The sequence below is a fragment of the Canis lupus genome, chromosome 35, assembly GCF_048164855.1.
Source record: "Canis lupus baileyi chromosome 35, mCanLup2.hap1, whole genome shotgun sequence".
NCBI classification, from domain to species: domain Eukaryota; kingdom Metazoa; phylum Chordata; class Mammalia; order Carnivora; family Canidae; genus Canis; species Canis lupus.
The window spans coordinates 24347447-24356536 of NC_132872.1; the positions used below are offsets into that span (position 1 = coordinate 24347447).

The 9090-nt window shown below is 38.7% G+C and overlaps 1 non-coding gene across 1 annotated transcript; it reads left to right on the forward strand.

The window, feature by feature from the left end:
* Nucleotides 1–8760: 8760 nt before the first annotated feature.
* Nucleotides 8761–8864, forward strand: LOC140625259 (U6 spliceosomal RNA). The gene has a single exon (XR_012024618.1). It is a non-coding gene; the product is annotated as a U6 spliceosomal RNA (small nuclear RNA).
* The last annotated feature ends 226 nt before the right edge of the window (nucleotides 8865–9090 follow it).

Sequence of the window (9090 nt, forward strand, 5' to 3'; positions counted from 1 at the left end):
ATGATCTTTCTTTTTCCCCCACTGTTCTTGAGATGTAAGCAGCATACATCCCTGGATGAGTTTCAGATGTACAGCATAAAGATTTGGCTTATGTATATTGTAAAGTGATTCCCACAAAAAGTTTAGCTAATATCCACCATCACATGTAGATACAATAGAAAGAAATGGGAGGGGATCCCTGGGTGGCGCAGGGGTTTAGCGCCTGCCTTTGGCCCAGGGCGTGATCCTGGAGACCCGGGATCGAGTCCCACATCGGGCTCCTGGTGCATGGAGCCTGCTTCTCCCTCTGCCTGTCTCTCTCTCTCTCTCTCTCTCTCTGACTATCATAAATAAAAATTAAAAAAAAAAGAAATGGGAAAAAATTGTTTTCTCCTTGTAATGAGGACTTTTAGGATTTACTCAGCAGCTTTCACATATGTCATACAGCAAGGGTAACTATAACTATCACGTTGTGCATTATATCCCTACTACTTATTTATCATATGATGTTTAAAAGTCCTCTGATTTTCTTTCTCTGACTTCTCCCCCATTTTTTTTCCCTATTTGCTTCCGCAGTTTCCTGGAAATGGTGGCTTGTCATTATCTTACTCATTATCTTACTATGTTTGCAAATGGAGGGGAAAATAAAGCCACTTGTTTATAAGGACATAGTGAGAAGGCTTGAAACACATATTAACTAATGACAGGTGATGGATGTATTTCAGAGATAAGAAGAGAGATTCCTGAGAAAGCACTTGGCTGACTCTGTAATCGTATTAAAATGGCTCAGGACCAGCACATTATTATTACCCCTTAATGAATGGCTAACCAGTGCCCATCCCAAACGGAAAATCCAAACAAATAGACACAATAGTCATTATGAACACTTCATTAGTTTGCACTTAGCCCTCCACCAAAACACTTGAAGGCAATTTACATAATAGCAATGAAAATATGTGCAGTGAGGAAAGATGTGGAGGGAGGAAGTGGGAGGGAAGGAGGAAAGAAGAGTTTGAGACAATGTCCTCTTCATTAAAGTCTGAAAGCAGCTGGATGGGGCGTTTGATGCTGTGCTAAAAGGTTTTGATTAAATTCTCTAAACAGTGAGGAGCCTGGCAAGGTCTTCAAGCTAGAGACTGACACAATCATGTGTTTTTAAGAGTTATCTCTGAGGAAGTGATGTGTTGATTTTTGTTGACTACCTGCCTTCCTCACTGGAATGTGAGCTTCTGGAAGACTGGGTGCTTTTATGTTTTGCTCACTGGTGTATCCCCAGCACAGCACTGGCAGTCAAAAGTTTTTCATTGAATGAGCAAATGAATCCAATGAGTAGGCTGGGAAGAGACTCAGAGATCACGAGCCAAGGCAAGGTGTGACTAGGCTTTGGGTTTAAGCCACTCAAGACCTGCGGGGCACACATGCATGCATATAAGCTGGGGGAAAGAGGCTGGGTAAAATGGAGGGGTTTCACAGTTCACTACTGCTTTTTGTTCAGATGGCTGTTTATTGAGAGATAATTGGCTTAGAACATGATGTTTAATTCAAATATGCAACATAATGATTCAGTATCTGTATATATTGGGAAATGATCACCATAATAAGTCTCCTTCACATTCATCACCATACATAGTTATAATTCTTTTTCTTGTGATGAGAACTTTTAAGATCTATTCTTTAGCCACTTTCAACTATGCAATATAATATTGCTGACTAGAGTCACCATGCTGTACATTATATCCCCGTGACTTATTTTATAATTGGAGGTTTGCACCTTTTGACTACCCTCACCCCCACCTCTAGCAACTACCAATCTGGTCTCTGTATGTATGAGTTCAGGGGCTTTGGGGTTTTTTTGTTTGTTTCTTAAGATTCCACATGTAAATGAGATCATATGGCTTTTGACTTTCTTTGTCTGACTTATTTTACTTAGCATAACCCCTCAAGACCCACTCATGTTGTCAAAAATGGAAAGATTTCCTTCTTTTGATGGCTAAATAATACTCCAGTGTGTGTGTGTGTGTGTGTGTGTGTGTGTGTGTGTGCATCTTTTTTACCCATTCATCCATTGATGGACGCAGGTAGCTTCTATGTCTTGGCTATTGGAAATAATATTTCAATAAACATGGGAATGCAGACATCTTTTCAAGTTAGTGTTTTCATTTCCTTTAGATAAATACCCAGAAGTGGATCTGTTTTAATTTTTTGTTTGTTTGTTTTAATTTTTTGAGTCATCTCCATACTGCTTTCCATAGTGGCTTCACCAATTTGCATTCCTATCGACAATGCACAAGGGTTCCCATTCACTATTGTTTTTTTGCCTCACACCCCATATGTGTAGATGGGTCACAACTGTGCTCAGCCAATTAACGTGGTAACTGGCTGCAAAGCTACAGCAGAAATTTAGCTGAAATAGAAATATATAATCCAAAGTTAGAGTAGTATATTTAAAACTCCAAAGACAGAGAAAATTAGAATTTACAGTCCCTCCTCACCAGTTTAAAAATTCCGATTGTACCAAATGCAAATCATCTGCGCAGTATATTAAGCCCTCTTTTTCCTTTCGTGCCCCATAGTGTGTCACCTTCCTTCATGAACATGTACCTTTAGATATATTATGTCATAAAAATTACCCACTATTTATTTTGTTTAATTCAACCTCCAAGGGTTTTGATAAGAAATGCTATAGTTCTCTCTATTTGAAAGTAAAGGTAGTGGTTTTGTCATCAAATACACACTTCTCGGCGTCCAGCATTATCTGTCCCAACGTCAGTTCAAGCCTGCCCCCTAGAGTAGAGTAAGCCAGTGACGCTGAACTGTATTAAGTTCATAGTTCTGACCCTGGGCTTTCCCAGAGGAGTGCCATGTTCTTTTTGTTCATTTTCTGTTTTATATGCTTCTGCATTATTTGAAAGTTGTCATGTATTACTTTTATAAGTAAAAAACAGTTTCCATTTCAAAGAAGAAATATTGGCTCTGAGAGAGTAATGTATAACAGTGTCTTACCTAAAATAGGCAGAAGGAACTCAAGTTTTAGGGCCTTGTTTAGAATCATACCCTCAAACCATGTATATGTATGGGTGCTACTATGCACGGTGCTGGACTCTGGGAATGCAAAGAAGATTAAGACATGGCTCCTGTTACTAAGAGACTAAGAGTTCACAGTATAATGGAAAAACAGACATGTAATGAAATCATTACATCATATGATAAAAACTACCTGAATTATATTATAACACGGAGGAGAATATGAGTGGACAGAGTCGTTTTTATTTGTAAAGGGAGGAAGGAAGGAAGGAAGGAAGGAAGGAAGGAAGGAAGGAAGGAAAGAGAGAGATATAATGTTTTAACTAGTATTAGGCCAACTAACTCAAAACCACACTGCGAATTAATTGAATGTTGATACTCTCTAAACTGAGTAGAACTTAAAAGTAAAGTTCAAGTAAAAAGAAGCTTGAGAGTTAGTCTGAGTGTATATAGGTCAATATTGTCCAGTAGAAATATGAGACATATATATAAGTTTAAATTTCCTGGCAGCCGCATTGAGAACAGGGAAAACCAGACAAAGCTAATTTTAATAATATATTTTATTTAACCAAAATATATACAAAATATCCTCATTTTTGTCGGAATAAATATGTTATAACGGGTCTGATATAGGGTAGTGGCAACGAGAATGAAGAGAATTGGGTGAATCCAAGTGATATTTAGAGGCAAAGTAGGCAGAAGCTGATGATTATTTGGATGGAGAAGGAGAGGAGTGCAAGATGGCTTCAAACCTAACCAGGTTCTCATGTGACAACTGGCAAATGATGCTACCATTCACTGAGATAGGGAATACGGGAGGAGTGGCAGACTGGGGACAGACAGTGCAAGAAAGCTTAGCTTACTTTTAAAATATGAGTTTGAGATGCCTGCGAAATCTGCAACCAATTCTATGTCCACGGGCCAGCTGTGTATGTGAGTGTGGTGCTTTGGAGAGAGGTCTGCACCACAGGATAGATTTGGGGATCTTACTCATGTAGGTACATAGCTGATGCCACGGGAATGTATGAAATTCCCCAGAGGGAATAAGGAGTGAGAGAAGTGCCCAGGCAGAGTACAGAGGAAAACCAGCATTCACAGGATAAGGATCCATCACCAAAGACCAACCAGGAGAGATCACGGCACCAGGAAACCCAAAAGGATATAGGTCACAAGAACCAAAGCAAAAGCTTCAAAAGGGACAGAGTGGACAGCAGTGTCAGATGCTGCCAGAAAGTAAGGAAGGGACGGAGGGCTATTTTCACAGAATTTGGCACTAAGGAGATCGTGGGTGACTTTCATGAAAACATTTCCTATAGCAGGTGGACTGCCTCTATCTATCCTACGCTACAGACTGAAAATTGCCACAGACTGAACACTGAGAAGCAAATGTAGATAAATCCAAGTTTTCTATGAAAGAGAAGATAGTTACCAGCTAAAATGGTAACTATGGGATATCAAGGATGATACCTATTGGTATATCATGAGAGAAGATCGAAGGATCTCAAGCATGTTTAAAAGCTGTAGGAAAGGAATCATTAAAATTATGCACTAGACCTACTGATTGGAAAGGATGTTAATGTTTGATTGTTAACTGAAATGACCTCATGTCTGAAAAAAGTTTGTGTGTGTGTGTGTGTGTGTGTATACAGATAATACTCTGGATGGACAAATACCAAAGTATTAACCATGTATATCCCTGAGTAGGTAGATTAAAAGGTTTTAATTTCTACTCTTTTCCTTTATCTGTATTTTTATTCTAGGAAGTGTCATTTTATGATATTAGCAAAAAGCAATCAGCTGACAACTTCCCTTTCAGAGTGCCCCCTCCTCCACATGCTATGATCCTGATAATATGTTGAAAATAGACTTCCTTCCAGTTTGAGGAAATATATTACAAAATTCCTAACCATGATTTTTACAGGTATTGCTATTCTTGAGTCTAGGGAGGGGAACCTGTGTCAGCCAGCCAGCCACTCCATCCAGGGGTCTCCTTTTCCCATGGATGGGCCACCTCTCCCCAGACTTTTCTATATTCTATCAGCAGACCATCCCCAAATCTGAAACTTCATTGACAAGACTGAAAAATATATGAAGCAAGGGTAGGGAAACAACTATTTTCTTCACAACTACAGCAGAATACAGATCTTGATGTCAGGTCAGGCCCTATTCTCCCTCTCAGTGATGACAAATAACAGTCAAACAGCACCAGGTAATGGCTGAACAATCATCTTTTACATGTGTGAAAAAGCATCATACTGCATTAAAAACCTACATGAAGGTGCCAATCCAAAATGGATGGAGGTACAAGTTGCATTAAAATTGAAAATTTTCACTCAACATCACTCACGATCAGAGAAATGCCGTCAAAGCCACAATAAAAGTGGTCCACTTTCTTAGACCATAAAAAAATAAATTCAAAATAGATGAAAGACCTAAATGTGAGACAAAAATCCATCAAAATCCTGGAGGAGAACACAGGAAGCAACTTCTTTGACCTCAGCCGTAGCAACTTCTTGCTAGACACATCTCTGGAGGCAAGGGAAACAAGAGCAAAACTGAACTATTGGGACTTCATCAAGGTAAAATCTTCTGTACGGAGAAGGAAGCACTCAACAAAACTAAAAGGCAACCTTCAGAATGGAGAAGATATTTGCAAATGACTTATCCAATAAAGGATTAGTATCCAAAATCTATAAGGAACTTATCAAACTCAACACCCAAAAAACTAATCCAGTTAAGAAATGGGCAGAAGACACAAATAGACATTTCTCCTAAGAAGACATCCAGAGGGCCAACAGACGCATGAAAAGATGCTCAACATCACTCATCATCAGGGAAAGACTAATCAAAACTACAATGAGATATCACCTCACATCTGTCAGAATGGCTAAAATTAACAAGACAGGAAACAACGGGTATTTGCAAGGATGCAGAGAAAAGAGAGCCTCTCATACTGTTAGTGGGAATGCAAACTGGGGTAGCCACTCTGAAAAAGAGGACGGGGGTTCCTCATAAAGTTAAAAATAGAACTACCCTATGACCCAGCAATTGCTATAAATACTAGATATTTACCCAAAGGATACAAAAGTACTGATTTGAGGGACACATGCACCCTGATGTTTACAGCAGCATTATCAATAATAGCTAAATTATGGGAAGAACCCAAATATCCATCGACTGATGAATAGATACAGAACATGTGGCATATATATAAAGGAATATTATTCAACCATCAAAAAAATGAAATCTTGTCATTTGCAATAACAGAGATGGAGCCAGAGTGTATTATGCTGAGTGAATTAAGTCAAAGACAAATATCATATGCTTTCACTCACGTGTAGAATTTAAGAAATGAAACAAAATAGGGGGGATAAAAAAAGGAGAAAGGCAAATCATAAAACAGATTCTTAACTGTAGAGAACAAACTGGGGGTTGCTGGATGGGAGGTGGGCAGGGCTGTGGGTTAAATGGGTGATAGGTATTAATGAGGGCACATGTGATGAGTACTGGGTGCTATATATAAGTGATGAATCACTAAATTCTACTCCTGAAACTAATATTATACCATACGTTAATTGGAATTTAAATTAAAACTTGAAACAAAAGGGGGCCTGGGTGGCTAAGTGGTTGAGCATCTGCCTTGGGCTCAGGGTGTAATCCCGGGGTCCTGGGATGGAGTCTTGAATCAGGCTCCCTGCCTGCTTCTCCCTCTGCCTATTTCTCTGCCTCAGTGTGTCTCTCATAAATTAAATAAATAAATAAATAAATAAATAAATAAATAAATAAAATCTTTAAAAAATAAATAAAAACTTGAAATAAAAAATAAAACCACAATGAGATGTTACCTCATACCTGTCAGAATGGCTAATATCAAAAACACAAAAAACAAGCATTGGCGGGATCCCTGGGTGGCGCAGCGGTTTGGCGCCTGCCTTTGGCCCAGGGAGCGATCCTGGAGACCCGGGATCGAATCCCACATCAGGCTCCCGGTGCATGGAGCCTGCTTCTCCCTCTGCCTGTGTCTCTGCCTCTCTCTCTCTCTCTCTCTGTATGACTATCATAAATAAATAAAAAAATTTAAAAAAATGCAATCGATTTCTGCACATTGATTTAAAAAAAAAAAAACAAGCGTTGGCAAGGATGTGGAGGAAAAAGGAACCCTCATGCACTGTTGGTGGGAATACATACTCATGCAGCTACTGTGGAAAACAGTCTGAATGTTCCTCAAAAAATTAAAAATAGAACTACCATATGCTCCAGTAATTGCACTACTGGGTTTTTACAAAAGAATATGAAAAGTCTAATTCAAAACCCCTATGTTTATTGCAGCATTACTTACAATAGCCAAAGTGTGGAAACAGCCCAAGTGTCCATTGATAGATGAATGGATACTTATTCAGCTGCAAAACAATGAAATCTTGCCATTTGCAACAATATGAATGGACCTTGAGGGCCTTATGCTAAACGAATAATAGGTGAGACAGAGAAAGACAAATACCATATGATTTTACTTACATGTAAAAACAAACAAATGAGCAAATAAAACAAAACTCCTAGATACAGGGAACTGACTGGTTGTTGCCTGAGAGGAGCGGGGGCTAAAGGAGTGAGTGGAATGGGTGAAGGACATTAAGAGGTGCAAACTCCCAGTTATAAAACAGTCATAGGGATGTAATGTACAGCATGATGACTACAGTCAATAGTATTGTGTTTCATATTTGAAAGTTGCTAAGAGAGTAGATCTTAAAAGCTCTCATCATACCTGACTATGAGGAAAACTCTCTCAAACATACTAATTTTGCCTCAAGTAATTTCAAAAAGGGATCCATACTGGGGTGCCTGAGTGGTTCAGTCAGTTAAGTATCCAACTCTTGATCTCAACTCAGGTCTTGATCTCAGGGTAGTAAGTTCAAGCCCCAGCTCTATGCTGGCCGTAGAGCCTACTTGGGGGAAAAAAGGGATCCATATTAAGAAGAGAGGACTTGGGATCCCTGGGTGACGCAGCGGTTTGGCACCTGCCTTTGGCCCAGGGCGCGATCCTGGAGACCCGGGATCGAATCCCACGTCAGGCTCCCGGTGCATGGAGCCTGCTTCTCCCTCTGCCTGTGTCTCTGCCTCTCTCTCTCTCTATCCCTCTCTGTGTGACTATCATAGATAAATAAAAATTTAAAAAAGAGAGGACTTGTATGAATTGTAAAAGTAATTAAGATATGCCATGCTTCTGAGCATTCCTGAGGAGTAAAGAAGAGGAACTGAGGATTGGTGGTGATGGTTCCATGGGCGCATATGTATGCCCAAACTCATCAAATTGTGTACATTAAATTTGTGCAGTTTTAGGATATCAATGATACCATAATAAAACTGGGGTTTTTTTAAGGGGAAAATTTTTTCTCATCATAAGAAAAAGAAGATTTTATGACTATGTGTCGTGATGGATGTTAATGAGACTTTGGTGATCATTTCACAAAGTATACAAAAATAAAATCATTATGTTGTACACCTGAAACTAATATAATGTTAAATGTCAGTTATACTTCAGTATAAAAATAGGATAAATAGGGAAAGTTATAGTATCTTTTCTTCTAGGGAAGAAAAATAGTGATAGCACATGGCCTCAATGTGTTATTTAACCCAATTACAGTAACCATTTCACAAAGCATACATATGTCAAATCATCATGTTTGTACAACTTAAAATATATCAGTTTATTTGTCAATTATACCTCAATAAAGCTGAAAATTAAGGGGGAAAAAGGAAACATTCACTTTAGCAACGCATATACTAAAATTGGAATGATACAGAGATGAGCATGGCCCCTGTGCAAGGATGACACACAAATTCATGAAGCATTCTCTATATTTTAAATAAGTCGTGGGATATAAGGTAAACATGGTGACTATAATTAGTAACAATCTATTGTATGTTTGCAGGTTGCTAAGATAGTAAATCTTAAATGTTCGTATTACGAGAAAAAAATCGTGTAACTATGCACATTCGTGGATGTTAACCAGACGTATTGTGGTGATAATTTCACCACATATTAAAAATATCAAATTATTATGCTGTACACCTGAAGCTAATATAATG